The sequence below is a fragment of the Anticarsia gemmatalis genome, chromosome 22, assembly GCF_050436995.1.
Source record: "Anticarsia gemmatalis isolate Benzon Research Colony breed Stoneville strain chromosome 22, ilAntGemm2 primary, whole genome shotgun sequence".
Classification (NCBI taxonomy): domain Eukaryota; kingdom Metazoa; phylum Arthropoda; class Insecta; order Lepidoptera; family Erebidae; genus Anticarsia; species Anticarsia gemmatalis.
This window is the reverse complement of record NC_134766.1, coordinates 809,966-826,672: the sequence shown is the minus strand read 5'-3', so window position 1 is coordinate 826,672 and position 16,707 is coordinate 809,966.

The window sequence follows — 16,707 nt, the reverse complement described above, 5'->3', positions numbered from 1 at the left end:
GCTAGTTTAGTTAATTAATCTTTGTTTTAGGTTATGTGGGCTACATTTGAATTGTTGTTGACCTCTGTAAGTAAAAGTGTAGGCTTGTTAGAAGTACGATCACGTAAAATTAATTGGTTTGGATTAAAAATGTTAAGTTTATGGTGAATATTATGGGGGTTTTGTTAATTAACAGAAATATGCAATATAGGTACATACATAAGATTGTAGTTGAACATATAGATAAAAAGTGTTTTTAAAGCAATCTTAGAGAAAATTCTGATATGGAGTTTTGCTTCTAACATTTTATTTTATCCATCAATACTCTTCAGATACAATGATCGTATTTAAAACAAGTTTTTACACAATGAAAAGTCAGATCCAAATGTTAATCCGTCTCCCAAAATTCAGTTTACAAAACTAGCATAAAACTTTATTCTAACTATTACTCCCAAAAAGTACACTAACCATCCAAATGTACGCAGAAATTATCCAAACAGCTGTAATAAAAGTGAACAGCTCAATATTTTAGGTTTTAGCGCACAAGTTCGCGTCTGCCGCCATATTAGGCCGGCTCGGTATCGATCCGACTGCGTGGGAGAAACCTCTGTGCCTAACAACTAGTACCTATTACATTTTGAGGTTATATTCCTGTAGTATGATTATATTTGACATTTTTGTTGCTGATAAGTTGGTTTCCACGAATCACATTTTGCAATTTAAAAACCTGATTTAAAATTGAAATAGGTACCTATAAACTTAAAAAAAAACATATTTACAATAGGTACTTAAATAAAACATAATGCTAATGGGTGTGGTAGAAATAAACTATATATTTGACTTAATTTGACTTAATTTGACTGTTTTTTTTTCTTTAGGTTCTGTATGACAAGATGTATGGATGTGAATGAAACAAAATAAGTTTGTAAGGATCGATGCAAATGGCGATCCTTGGTCTCGACCTATCCCCATAATAAAAGGCGTGATTTTATATAAGTTTATGAGTAGGTATTTTATTTTATTACAAAAATAGTAGTAAATATAATAGTAACGTTAAATGTAAGGTTAATTTTCATATTAAGTGTATGAAATACAAAACTATTGACTATTTGGTAGAAGGGGATGTTTTTACACGACAGATGGTAAAGTGACATCATCCAATTTGCAAAAGAAAACCGCGTATGTATTCAGAGAAATTGTTCATAATCTTAATCTTTATAACACGATAATATCAAAGTATTTGGTTTTCCCAAGTGACATCTATCTTCGTAATAAAAAAACACTGATGAGTAATTTGGCTATTTACTTAGTTTAGGTAAATATTTAGATTATCTACTGAAATTCAGCACGTAGGCTGTAGTTTTCCTATACTTACTCATATAGGTAGAATTCTCAAACGTAGGTATATAATATATGTAGGTACAGACTGTACAGAGTATTATTATGGTCATATGGCGTATGATATAGCAACGTGATTAATAAAAAAATATTTGCATTTATGAAAGTAAAAGTGTAATTTTGAATACAATTACTTACACAATGAATTGAAACTGAAAGTTTTTTGCAATACCTAAAAAAATCTATGAATCCAATCAAGACATAGATACAGTAAGTGTGTTTATAATGTGTTTCGTTATTTAGATGGAACCTTTTTTAAAATTAAGTACTTATTAATTATTACTGAAAACATTTTTATTCACCACAAATAAAAAGGTCACTTTCGAATTAAAATAAAACCGGCCGTATTACGTGAAAATAATACTACCAGAGCCTTATAAAATAAAAAAGCAACAATTAAAAAGAAAACTCTAATGGCATTCCAATAATTTTCGACGGCATATTGCCAGTAATGGATCTAAAAATTAAACTAAAAAGTTTCTGGCACCAATAAGATCTTATTAATAAAATGAAGTAAAATTGACAAACAAAGTTTACTACAACATTTTTTTTTTATATTGCTTTTATATTTTTCGTTTCTTATTTCCGTGGAAGTAAAACATTAATGAATCACCGGCCACCCCTTATAACGAAGGTTATCACGGTGCGTCGTAGCCCGCAGCCGTGAACGTGATCGTGTCCGGTCCCACAAGGTCAGGGAGTTGAAACACGTGTTCTAGGGGTCGGAGCAGGTGACACATGGGGGACCCTTCCCCTAAATACAACTATTACTAACTTTTAGTAATGCAAGAATAAATGTTATTCGAAATGATGAATTTGTTTTGTTAACGAATACGTCCGATTATAAAACCATTTCATATTCAAGCTTATTATTTTTACTACTACTACTACTCTTAACTCTTTTCTTTAATGTTTATCTCTTTTTAGGGCTCCATATCCATAGGGTAAAATTGAGACTATTTTACTAAGACTTCTGATTGAGTAACAGAATCTGTCTGTAACCGCGGCGGGGTCCTAGCCGGTGGGTCGATCCTTTACAGCGACTCCGAAAGGTTTGGCAAAGGCTTTGCATTGCATTGCATTGACATTATCTCATAATTTGTGATAGATAGACAGTTGAAATCTTTACAGATCGGCAAAGAATCGGCATCAAATCTTCAATGGCAACTAATCTTATCAAACCTATTAATGAATTCAATTAATTTCATTAATGAGGAAAATTACACATCTAAAAAACTCTCAATCTAGATTTAGGTCTATAACGTTGTTTAATCATTGAACATTTTTACGAAAATGAATGCGTCCATTTAGCTATAAATATAGTGATTTTTTCACTTTCAATTGTAAACTGCGTGTAATAGTATAATGGGCGTATGATAGCAGATTGAAAAAAGATAGTTATTCTATAAGAAATGGTACAATAGAGAGATTTCTATTACTAGTTATCTATGTATTTGATCTTATTGCAAACAAATAATGAAATACTAGAGAGTAGATATAAGTAGTTAAATTAAACTATTGAGTTTAGAGGGTAATAATAATTGAATTTATTTAGTCTTTGCTTGCTAAGAATGAACTAGAAAACATCCACAAAACTTCACGATGCGATCTAAATTAATAAGGAATCTTTCCTATATGTTTAAAGCCTTTGTTTAATATACCTTTTTTAACTTAATTTAAATAAAAAAAATAATCTAACAGATCTATCACTAAGAAAACATAAAATGCCAACAAATTATAATAGTAATGTCAAGAATCTCTTCAAAACAATGTCAGTTGTTATTAATAGTGCCACTTAACTTTACAGAGAAATGTTTACGTAAGAACAAAAGAAAAAATATCTTGTTTTAACTACAAACCTTACAGCATCAATAAAATCCACCCTTTACTAACAAAATTTAGACCAAAACATACCTTTTCATCCCCCGAGTCATCTCGACGCTATTCCGCCATGTTTGTTTATAGAAAATAGCTAAAAACATGTGAAACAGTGTCCATATGCCACGTTCACCGGTAGGCGGGCAGGTTGAGCGTGAGTCAGTGGCTGTCAGTGGGTTCGAAGCCGGTTCGGACAGAGGCGCCTACTCAAGGCAAGCGCGACTAGTCACCACTTACGTAACGTGGGCCGACTGGGACTTGTTTTTAATATTACATTTTAAGAAAGGGAGACAACTAATTTGTTATCTTTGTTTTTGCAAATGTTTTATTTAAAAAGAATTAAAGAAATTAATGAAAGAAAGGAATTAATATTTGTTGTGTACCGATACATTCTTCAGATAACAAAACAATATATTTTGTTTTTATCTGATAAGTAGACGACCTTCTCAATGTCACAATGAATCTTATTATCAAAAACAAGAACGGATATATTAGTAGGCTTTTGATAATAATACTATTTGTGTTCAATGTCTTGTAAAAATACAGTAAATTAGTATTTCAAAAGGCAAAAAATTAAAGTATGTACATGTGTTTTCTTATTTATTAAATGACAGTTTCAAGTTTTCTAACACACTTTTCTTGGTAAGTTAAAAACAGGAAAACACGTTCGGCCGTGACATTTAATAGAAATAATTATTGATTCACGTTCATATACCACAAGTCACCATTCATGTGGTCTAAATAACAACAACATTCTCATTTTATTTGAGGAATAGTTTGTTACGATTTAGTAAACATGTAAATATTTCCTAAAAAATGAAAACGACTAGTACCTGCCTAAGTAGAGTGTTCGTAATTTCGTATGAAAGTTAGTCATTTATACAATAAGTGTAAGCCTAAGTAAAATCAATCATTATAGTCCTTAAGACTACATTAAAAAGTTTTCAATTTCAAGGCTTATTACATACTAATACCGTAGATAGAGTTTGTACCTATTTATCTCGTTTAGTATAAGACATCTATAAACTTAAATTAATTCTCAACGATTCAAGCAATGTCTATTGTCTACCTCTAACCATAAGAAAAGGCAGCAGAATGCAGGTTAACAGAACAATTAATCCCTTTTTAAAGTTAAATAAAATAAAGAAATATCGTTGGACAACTTCACACACGGTCATTTGATTCCAAACTAAGCAGAGCTTGTACAATGGTAACCAAATAACTGATAAACATACTTATATACTTCTAAATACATACTTATATAGATAAATTGACATCTAGGCTCAGAACAAATACTCGTGCTCATCACACAAAGATTTGTCCCGGGTGGGATTCGAACCCACCACACGCGGCGCTACGGTTGTTGCGGCGAGGTGGCCGCTTAAACCACTGCGCCAAACGTGCAGTTAAAGTTAGAACATCTGATTCAATAATCCTTAATTACCACAGATTATTTCCAAAAACAGCTGTCATGTTTCCGCCATTTTGGGACAGTGAAACCTGTGAAGAAATAAATCTAAATTGTGTCTGCTCAGTGTCGCTCCAGATATGTTTTCAAACGCGTAAATTGAGACGGATCGTCTTCCCAACTGAGTTTTATGGCCTCATTATGAATTAAAACACTGTGTTATTGGATTTTAGGCTCTATTGGTAGGTTTATAAGAGTGTCTGTGACTGTACAGTTGTTTTTAGGAAAGGAGCGCCTACTTAACGCCTACGAAGACAGCCTTGGACTCATTGAGCTGTGTTTTGGTGGTATTTTGTGGTAGGTGTAATATTTGAGGGTTACTAGAGAACTAGGTGTGTAGAGACGCAAGGATCGATACAGGTTGATAAATAAATAGTAGATGTTTGATGTCAATATTATTTTTACTTAGAGATCAAATAACACCATTGGATATTAACACAATAATCACTTTTTTAAAATTTGCCCTTGAATTTCCAGTCCCCTGGATCGGTTGTTGCGTCTGGCTATCCATCCCGGAACGCATCGAGGTAATCCAGGTCATAGATAGTAAATAGGTACATGTCCTTAATATTTTTACTGAGAGAGCCTGAGTATGTCATTCTTATAAATTAGAAATCATTGTTTAATCTTTTACAATGTAAAATTACTTAGGACAACTTCTAGTGTTTAATAAATTTAATTTTATCAATTTGCAATTGATATCGTCCAAGACTTATTCGTCTTTAATCTTTCAGCTCATTCTAAACCTAATATTTTCAGTACAATTTTGCAAACTCATTAGCTTTTTTGAAAAAGGAAAGACATCTTTTATTTACCCCTCTTGCTATTATTAGGCTTAATATTATTCAAATGGACAGAATCAGCATACACCTCGTAATAAAACGATTAACTACTTACTCTTGTAGCAATATCTATGGTAATACAATGACTCCTTGTTTATGACTGTGCTAATGTTTGTTGTTGAAGGATATCTTTGTGTAATTAAATAGGTAGCGTTATTGATTAACATGTAATAACTTTTGTAATTATTTGTTTTAAAATACTTATTGGTCATACAATAAATCCACTGCAATCTTGGCAGTACCTAAGAATAAGTAAACTTAGTGTATATTTATGACTTAGTAGTTCCTGCTCCTGCCTTCTTTCGCGTGGATAGTTTTCACAGAATGAAAAGTCTTCCGTATTATTCATAAATCTTATTCAAATTCATAAACTAGTTTTCAGTTTATGTATTAAAGTTAAATCAATGTCCAATTAATGTTCGCAATTTTGTCGCCTTAATAAATGTAGAGTAGTAAGAGTAGGGCCATTTTAGTCTACTTATATAATAAACTTCAAGTGATTTTCATCAGTAATAGATAGAAAAGCATTATTATAAGTACAATATTTCTCTGTTAAATATTAAAACGTACTTAGGTACAATATAGGTACCATTTACCGACCACAAACGACACATTATGACGTCACACTGTGTAAGTGAATGCTCCCCTTCGTACAAAACTCGTGACACACTATACATAGATACATACATACATACAAATATTACACAGAATAGGGTACACTTTTATATCCAGACATGGGGTGCAAAGAGCCCTTTCTGACCTCTTAAAATAACAAATATTTGACCGTTACTTTGTAAACTTATAATACAAGAATTACTAAATAGATTGTTACAAAAGTTATTCTTTTTGAAAGCTTATAATATAACTTAAATGCTTTTGTCATTTGTTTGTAAATGTATGTGAATGCTGATCACGAAGTCTCTGAATATTTTTTAACAGTGGCATGAAGTTTGGTAACTTGCCCGATAAATAATAATAGGCTCGCCTATATGCCTATATACCCTATACGGGACTAATGTTGTTCAGAAAAGTGAGGGTATTTTTACACCTCTGCCTACACCTTCGGTTATATCAGGCGTGATGTTTTGTACGTATTTTAACCTGAAATCTGTTATTATGAGCCTATATCGTCTCACTGCTGGGCAAAGGCCTCCCCTAAAGCTTTTCACTGCAAACGATCTTCAGGGGTCTGTATCCATTTCGGGTTGTAGGAGTCAAGCTCGTCTCGTCATCTTTTGTTATTTATTTTTAATTGCTTTCGTAAATTCGTATGTATGATCGTGTATGTATTTGCATGTACGGGCGTGGTCGATATGCAAGTAGTTACCTTATTTAAAACATTGAGTGAAACCTTGTGTGAACCTTGTTTATGAATCATAGGTAATTAAATAATATGTAAGTTATAAACTGTATGTCTGCACCAGATGGTCGAATTGTTTAATAAATTACGTATTTTAATAGCTTTAAAACGATTTTATGAACGCAGTCGCGAATCTTGGACGGAAGGGAAACATGAATGGGAAATCAATGGGGAAAAATGGCGGAAAATCTTTGATATGATAAGCAGATGCAGAACAGACCTGCTATGTGTCAATTCCAAGCAAAAATATGGGTTAATTGATTGGTGATTGAGTAAAAGTTAATGAAAAACATCTTTCTTTGGGAAAAAACTATTTTGTATTTGTAGAGCCAGAATTTTATTATGCAGCAGAAAAGCAGATAGAGAATATAATATAGTTTCATGTTGTATTGATCCCTAAAAAATAGTGTTTTATAAGATATTCAACAATAAATATAAGTAGGTAGGTACTTACCAATTCTAAAATGTAATGTCATCTTTATGACAAAACAGAAAAAAATGCGTTTATTCATGTGAAAACATGAAATCTCAAGCTAATTGTCACCCAACATACGTTATATCTCCACAAATCAATACAGACCCGTATTATCTAACTTTATACGACAATTACGTAACAAACATGTGGCATTCGAACACTTTATTCTCGTCTCCCGCGGTTGTCATGGCAACCGGAAATAGCCGAGCGATTGCCGAGAGCTTACGAGTCCCCCCGTGAGTGGGAAAGAGACGCAAGTATGTTTTGTCTCGCTCTAGCGCGAAACTAGTCCGTATTGCAGGCACCACGCCCAGGCTAGGTCGTAGAATTGGGCCTAAGTTACGTGGGATGGGTAGGTGAGGAAGGCGGGTTGAACTGAATGGTAAAACTTAACTTAATCTGTGGTTTAGGTGCGGGAATATTCTAGAAATTCCAATATATCATTTAGATTTATTTAAGCCCTGGCTTATAATTCATGTTACTCATATAAATACAACCATTATTATAACATGTGATTGTATGTTTGTTTCTTCTTCTTGTACACAAAAACGGCAAAACCGATTTTAGTAAATTTTGGTAGTGTGATAGTCTGTTCTAGGGAAGGATATCAATATGTTGTAGCAGGTGAAATTTTTCGTAAGGGAAAAATAATTCTCTAGCTAGACTCTACAAAAGCTCCTTCAGGGAATTTGAATGTGATTAAGTTGAATTTGTGAGTTCAACCCCAAATAGTTTCTTCTTTTATTCCTAAGGGAGTGGTAAAAGACCCTTTGTCTTGTCTGTGGGCAACCGGACAACAGAAAGAAAGGTTTAGTTTACATTTTATATTATTCTTTGCCGATTTCAAAATGGCAAAATGTCTTTATCGCATTGATGTATTTTCTTTTGGAATTGATTGGCATTAGAAATCTAGACACGTTCACCTAATCCTTAAATGGCGGTTTCAAACAGCTCATTATCTAAACAAAACGACCTACAATTGGCAATTAAAACTCCTTTTCACGTGCCACCTACGTAAAAACTAGAATATATACTACGAATTAGTCTTCATCAAGATATTTAGAAGGCACTTTTATACCTATCTAATTAAAACATGGCCGCCAATATTTCAGGCTGTCATTAATGTCATTCGCCCACACGGCGACAGGAACAATCTATTTTGTTTTAAATCAGATAATTGGTCAGATAATAGGCGTTTAATTACTATTATAGCTGAATTTGAAGGTTTTTATATCGATTTAAACAATTTGGTGGTAGACAATTACTGGATGTTGAATGTGACTTATCCAAATTGTCGGAAAATTTAGTTTTAGGCCATTTTTCCACTAATGGGGTAAAGAAACAACAGGATTAGCTGTCCTTAATGAGAGAATAGAACCTGAAATCCCTAAAATTTTAATCATTTTAAGATTTTTTGTATGATATCAGAATGATGTTATTATGTTACTGTGGCATTTTTTATCCCTTAGGTACCGAATAAAGAACAAAATAGAAGTAAAAAGCAATGTCTCTATTCACCAACACCCATTATTCTTAATTTCACGTCAAAACCCACCCTATTTCAGCCGTGAAACCCTAACTACAGTTAGTTTGGTGTCACCCTCGCTACAGAAACCCAGACTGTATTGATTTCGCGGTATAACGACCCACAACGCACACACACACACGGACAGACATACAAGCACTAGTATACGTATAGCTCTGACTGGGAGAGCTAGCAAAATGGGGAATATGGAATATCATAACGAGTTTACAAGAGACTTGTTTGATATGAATGCGCAGAACTTTTTTATTATGACGATATTGTGGAAGCCGGTCTCGTCTGGCGTAAAATAATTGAATTTATTAAGGATTTAAAAGTATTCTTCCTTCATTAATAGTATAAATGTATATGTATTTGGACGAAAGAAGCAAAATTGCGGTAAAAGGGACATGTTCTATTATAAAATCACTTGCTTACGCACATGGCAGGTAGATAATGTCGCTCTCTTGTACTCAAGAAGAATATATAACTACTATAATGCTTTTTCGTAAAAAAACCGGTGCATTATATTAATCGCATTTTTTTCTATAATCTAGGTGTGTCCCGCTGTCTGATCGGTATCATTATTTGCCTGCACGCAAAAATGAGTTAACAACTTGAGACACGCTAAAGGCAATGGATTTTTGGAAGTCATGCTTTTACGAGAAACACGATCACGCAAAGTTTTTGAAGATAAATATCCTGCTCTTATATAAAAACAATTTAACCCCAGATGCTAAACTATAAAAAATATACGTTTAGGGAATTATGTTTCGTTTTAAATTCTAAGCACAATCATTAAAACAAACTAACAAGGACGTATAAGAGCTTAATAAAAATAAATGCAATGAAGATTTTATATAGATATCATAGTAAACGATTTATCAAAGATTGCATTCTGAATTTCTTACCGAAAAATACCCAAAGTAGCCAATTCGTTCCTTTCTAGTTGATAGTCGCAAATGTCAAAATAGCGTCCTGTTTTTATACACGTAAACAGATACATATGGCATTTATATTTATCTAGATAACTATAGATATACCTATTCCAAGTTACTTGCAGTATTCCAAATATCCTTTCGTATAATAACCTACCCGTTTTTACCCGCATCAATTCCCAGCACTCAGTCTACAAAATCAATAGTCCAGCCTACTGCAGTCTAGGCCTGCCAAGTTTCTTTACATAATCCTGTCCGCAATCAAATTTAAACTCCTATTACGTAACATCGCTGTCCAGACCTGGCAGCCATCTTGCCTTGACAAGACGCAATGCGGGCTACTTCACCCAGTGCTTTGCATTAAGTAGCTTTTTCTAATCATATGAATATGTTTGCATGTGTAACTGGAATTTTAGAATGACCTATTATTGTTAAATGCTCTAATACTACTTAGTTTAAATTGCTAGTTTAAAAAGAATTAGGTAGGGTATGTGCCAATTTCACAAATGATTGTAAATTTTTTGTGGAAGTTTCCTGGAAAATGATATCCAAAGCCAGAAAAAGTCACGCTCACGACGATATATTTTTCTCGCATTTATGTTTAAGTATGTACTAGGACGGTATATAAGACTTTATTATTATAATCTTAAGTAAGTAGTTATGATATGTATTTAAAAGTGTTTGGTTGTTTTCCAATATTGCCCTTGTTTATATTTAGCGACTTTACCGGTTTTGAGTTTTAATTTCTATTTTAACTGGTTTTTAAGAATATTTATAAGGCAATCCAGTTATTGTTGACACTATAAACTAGTAGCATAACATTAATATAATAAGTGTTATGCTTAACTACATAATATGAGATATAATCAATTAAATAAGCACGGATTTCTACGAAAGGAATTATACTTCAGAAAGTATGAATAAAAAATACTGCAACTGCATATTGTACCTAAGAATAAAGCCCTCTTAATTATCACGTCATTCTTTAGGTGAATTAAAAATAACTACAGTAACAAACTGTGGCTAAACTATCATACCACAAGCCGGGTCCTGTTGATAGGTACGAGTTCAAAGAGACGATGACATCAGGCCCCGGTCACACCGGCTCCCACATGCACCCGACAGCCGTGCATTGTTGCAATATTACCTAACTTTATATATGCACTAATAAACGAAGGCGGCCGTAGACAGGGAACTAATTTATATTAATTTATTGCCTTTTATGATGTCAACTGGCGAATTAAACAGAGCTCCACATTTTCCGACATTGTTCCGCCTCGAAAATACGGTTGCCTTTTCGGCTAAATAATCGCACTAGTTCTAAAATTATTGCAGTACGTATGTACATAAACGTCCAAAATTATTAATTTAATTTTAAGTTCTAATATCTATACTAATATTATAAAGCTGAAGAGTTTGTTTGTTTGTTTGAACGCGCTAATCTCAAGAACTACTGGTCCGATTTGAAAAATTCTTTCAGTGTTAGATAGCCCATTTATCGAAGATGGCTATAGGCTATATAACATCACGCTACGGTCATAAGGAGCGGAATAGCAACGATAGAAAAATGTTACAAAAACGGGGAAAATTTTGACCCATTCTCTTAGGTGACGCAAGCGAAGTTGCGCGGGTCAGCTAGTAATAAATATGTCTCGTATATCAATGAAACAAGATAGGTTTATGAAGTTTAGATCGCCTACGTAAATCTTCTAATGGGAGAAGAAAAAAGATTCTATGACCAAATTCTTGGATAGTTAAATATAAATTAGGACAGTGTAGATGAACATGTCACGCCAATAAAACCAACAGAAACATTGCGAACCAAATTAAATCAACTCAAATAATTTCCTCTAAATCCAACAAGGTCATATGAAACAGCCGAAATATAATCACGGCCATATTTCATTCGATTGTCTATGGCCAATCGAGTGTGGTGCCGGCCAGAGACAAGGCAATTTTTATTTTTATATCGTTGCATCATTTCAGGCATTGTCGTTAAGGAGTTCCTATTGTTCACACAACTGAATGTAGAGCGCACTTTGATCCGTTCGTGCCATTTTGCGAATGAACTCGTAAAACGGCTAATGATGTCGTAAATTTTATTACTTACGTTTAATTTGATTTACTTAGCTCGGTACTTAGTTCCACTAACATTGTTCTCTAGATCTAATCAATCGATATTAATTTGACGTCTTCCAAGAACATGAAACTTGAATTAACATTCGATGGTTCCCTAATCATGTATATTTTCTTTCTACAGTTCACTCGCAACCCGAAAATGGCGATATCAGCCAAAACTCTTTTCAAATAGGTAGGTACAGGAAGTTATACAATCAAATCTTAAAAGAAAAATAATCTTTGATAAAGGTGCTGTAAAAAATAACATGGGACCAGATTTGCCCACGAAGGTCGAATAACAATGACGAATAGAAATCAATACCTACCAGTAACTACTGACACATTGGCATGTCCAATATAGGCAGTTAGTTGTATGAAGAATAAAAAAAAACCTATGTATACATTATGCCCTCAGTGTTTTCCACCAACGCTTTGTCACAATTTTGCGTGATTAGTGACTAGTTACTATACTCCTGTTTCGTTCATGCTTTTACGCCCTCAAGCTTATGAATCGGCGAAGTCACTTCCGTAACACATTGTGTAATAGTGATTGATGAATTTTATAATGATTTATAACACCTTCCTACTGTCTTTAATGTACAATAAGTACTTAGATGAATAATGTCCGGTTTCTGAGGTACATTTAGCGTTAGTTTATCTATTCAAACTGTTTTTTTATATGAGTTGAAACGCTATTGAATAGATAAACTATACTCAGAAACCGGGCATAAGTTGTAAATTCTGGGATTAATTTATTAGTAAAAATAGGGATCGACCGAAATAATCTTTTTTCGAGTTACATGTGATGTGATTAATACTAGGCCAGAAAGAAATAAAAAATGTGTGATGCACCAAAGTAAAAGTATAAAAGTGCATCCTGTCATAGCGTATGACTTTCACAATTAACTTTTATCACCGACATTATAATTTGTTCTGAATTAAATAATTGTTTTATATCTCGCTAAGATTGAACTAAATAGTGGGGCACGGCCTTAAGACGTGTGCTTACTCATCAATATTGTGTTATTGTATTACATTCAGCCTACTCGGCTAGGCTGTGTAGGCGATGACATGACATGACTAACAATAACATTTTTAAATCCGCCATATTGGCTGTATGTGAAATGTCTGTGCTTCTAATGCCCTAAAAAGAATCAAGACTTGTGTTTGTCTATGAAATTAATTTACGTCATATTTCTAATTACAATGTTTTGAGTTTTAAATAATATTTCTTGGCCTAAATAAATTGCACTATGCTGATGTCAGCGTCGCAAAAGTTGATAAAGTGGGCAATTAAATTGCTATAGATATACTAGACGGTTTAGATAAATGACGTCAACGACAAGGAAATTGCAATTGGCGGTTGTAAGAGCATTATTTTGAGTGCATCCTACTTCAAATGGGACGAATAGGAGGGATCTAACGTAGAGAATGAGAGATTATAATCTTAGACGTCTCGTGTGGGGCAACTTTGAAGGTGGTTGCCACGAGCTAAGTGCCGTGGGTTCGATTCCCACGCGGATTAAAAATTTAATGATTATGTACCTCAGTGTTGATTATGATACATTTCTTAATTATAATTAATGCCTTGTCGGATGATGCATTGATTGTTGAGACAAAAATATTTTTTTTGGTGCTAAAAAATCCCGAGTAACGTTATTTTACAGGTATTTTTACAGACCCGCAGTGACACACAGACTTTTCTTTCTTTAAAATATCGAGTTTCTGAGTGGCTTGCACAAAGAAATAATAGAATGATAATTTATTATCTATGGACATTAAACCCTCCTTTCAACAACTTTCTGCATACACGGACATTACAAAAGTTATGCAGTTGTTATCAACAAAGATATTATTCAATAAAATGCATAGTAGCCGCTGCATCAAGTCGTTCGCCTCGATAAGATAGCTGCCGACCTTCATACTAGTGATGTCGTCATGATATCATAGTGCAATCTTATCTTATATGTAAAAATAAAAGGATCGTTGTGTCACTGTTATAATTGAAATGGCTAGTAACATAAAAAAGTTTAATAGTTAATTTTGCTACTTTGGAAAAGCAACAATACCTTATGTCTGCTTAGTGTGCGTATGCGACTGCCAGGCGGAGGTCTTGGGTTCAAATACCGGATAGAGCGAATAGGCAAAGGACAAATTACTAATATTCTATAAATTCTCACTGCCTTGGAGTATAAAATTTCAAACTGCTGATTTCATGGAAAGCCATCGTCCTGTGGCGCAATGGCTTTTTTCGAAGAAACTTGCCGTAACCTAACACTCGCCCATCTTCCCGCTTTTAATCTACCCAATAGAACAGATAACAGTATCATAAAGAGCAGATTACGGAATTACCTCAACAGGAGGATGCCGAGTAGGTATCATAGTGCAATAATTCTTGGGCGCGGCGGCCATGTTCCGGCGCTAACGAATAAAGTTGACATAATTGTCTATGACGGGAACACGCGACGCGGATGGACGTTGATGCATCCGCTGCAAGATTTATAGACAGCTATGCTTGCATATAACTGAAAAAAAAAACATAGAAATATTATTAAAATGATTGTGTAATTAATTCTAGGAAATGCAAACAGCTGACGTTAGTATCAATGTTTGGTTTCAGACGATGCCTAAGAATAGAGACTACCTAAAATATTAACAGGAAGAGTGAGAAATAAAGGATTACCACTAAACATTTCAGATTTTTACCATTAAATTCTAGCTTATAATGGGAAATCACAGGGACAGTCACGGAAGTTACGAAAAAGAAAATGTTAGAGCTAAGCTACCGTATTATAGAAAAACTTTCAACCAAGCTCGTTGTCTACTCTGTCAACAAAATGTAACTTCCGCAAAGATTTACAAAGGAGTTTACGATAACGAGAAGCAATATACATATTTCTATAAGGATAACCCATAAAGCCCACCCATGGCTTCACCATAAAAGCGTATAACATATATTTTGTGATCACGCACCATTGCATTCGCTTCCATATATTAATATCGCAATATAGTAGGTCAGAAAAGGTTGAAACACAGCCATTTATAAAGGGATCGTCAAAAAATCGCTAACTGTATTTGTACACGCGATTATAATGAAAAAAAAAATAGGCACGAAATATAAACTTTATGGTATCACAAATAAAGGCGGTTTATAAATTAATGGAAGTTGCGTGTTTTACTTTTTGTTTACCTCTGAATGTAATATTGTAATCTAAATTAGATTTTGTTGCGGTTATGGCTATGTAAAAGTCAATAAGCTTCGTTTACTGTAAATAGTAAATTAGGTATATGGTTGTAAAAGTTTTCGTGCCTTTTAATTCCCGAATTTTGGAGATTGAGGCTTTTGTAGTTCGGGAGAAGAAATGAGAAATGTTTGAAGTAGACACGAATGTTCTGGGAGAGGCAAACTCAACAAAGAAAATTAATTCCCCAAAAAAATATCTCATCTGGAAATTGAACCTAAAACACACACACAAAATGTCATAGGCGACTCATCTCTATGCACCAAACACGTGGTGAGCTGGCTTAATAATAACATAGATCTTTCTTAACCCATTACTATAAATTACAAAAGCTCCTGAAATGTAACGAGTGCATATAATTAAAATTCATGTCAATGCAATTAGGTATACAAGCGCCCATAGTCAGTTGCGCTCACTGGTCGGAAAAAGATCTGCGAGTTAAGCAAACTTTGGCGCGGTCTATCCATAGATGGATGCCTAGTGGTATTTGAACTGGGTGTCTCTGTGCTTCGGAGGGCACGTAAAAAGTCGGTCCTGGATGTTGTTAATTAAGATAACAGTCGTTAATTAACAAAGGCTTTCAGACGGCTCGAACAACTTTGACACTAAGTTGACCACTAACCATACGATAAGAAGAATTATAATCATTTTCATGTTGATCTTGGTTCCTTACAGCACAAGGCGGGTGGTTCATGCGCCGCGACAGTTTGTATCTAAACGTCTGTCATCATAATGATCGAGGCACGCCATTGTGTTCCGTGTTCCTGCTGCTACGTCGTTCGCGTGATCGTGTCACTGGGACGTTTGATAGAGGTCATCTCCATGTAGGTAACGTGTTAAACGGTGAAGGATGTATGGTGACTTTATATAACCAAATATAGTCTACTGAAAAGTTGCATTTAATGTTGGGACCCTACAAACTTGAGTTTAAGTTTGTATTGATCCCGTTTCACATAAAAAAAAAATCTCGTCCCCTGGATAACGTACGCTAAGACCTCAAAATATAACATTTGTAAGTAGATATTTATATTGGTTGAGCTTTTGTGTGATGTCTACCTATAAGTATGTTTTAATAGATAATATTATTATGTCAGTAACTTTCAGCCTGACTAACCGTAATTACTGTTACATCAAATATTATTAAATGGCTAACTGTTAGGCCCTTAACCACTATAATATTATTATGTGTGGGGTAAGCACTAACAGCAGCACTAATTTTGATTGAAAGCAGCAGTTGAGCAATTATTAACCCATCCAACTAAATAATAATATTTAATTAGCCACTACCCAATCAATGAATATATATAACAAATGAACACTGATTTTGATCACGCACTCCTCTTTAGATTGATACTAACGCCATCTAGTATTCAACTTGATGATGATAGGTACTAATACGGGTGACGTGGACTTTTGAATATTCATAAAGTGTTTAAAGTTCCAATCTTAAAACTAGATGGCGTTCGACCGAAATTTTTAGTATAGGT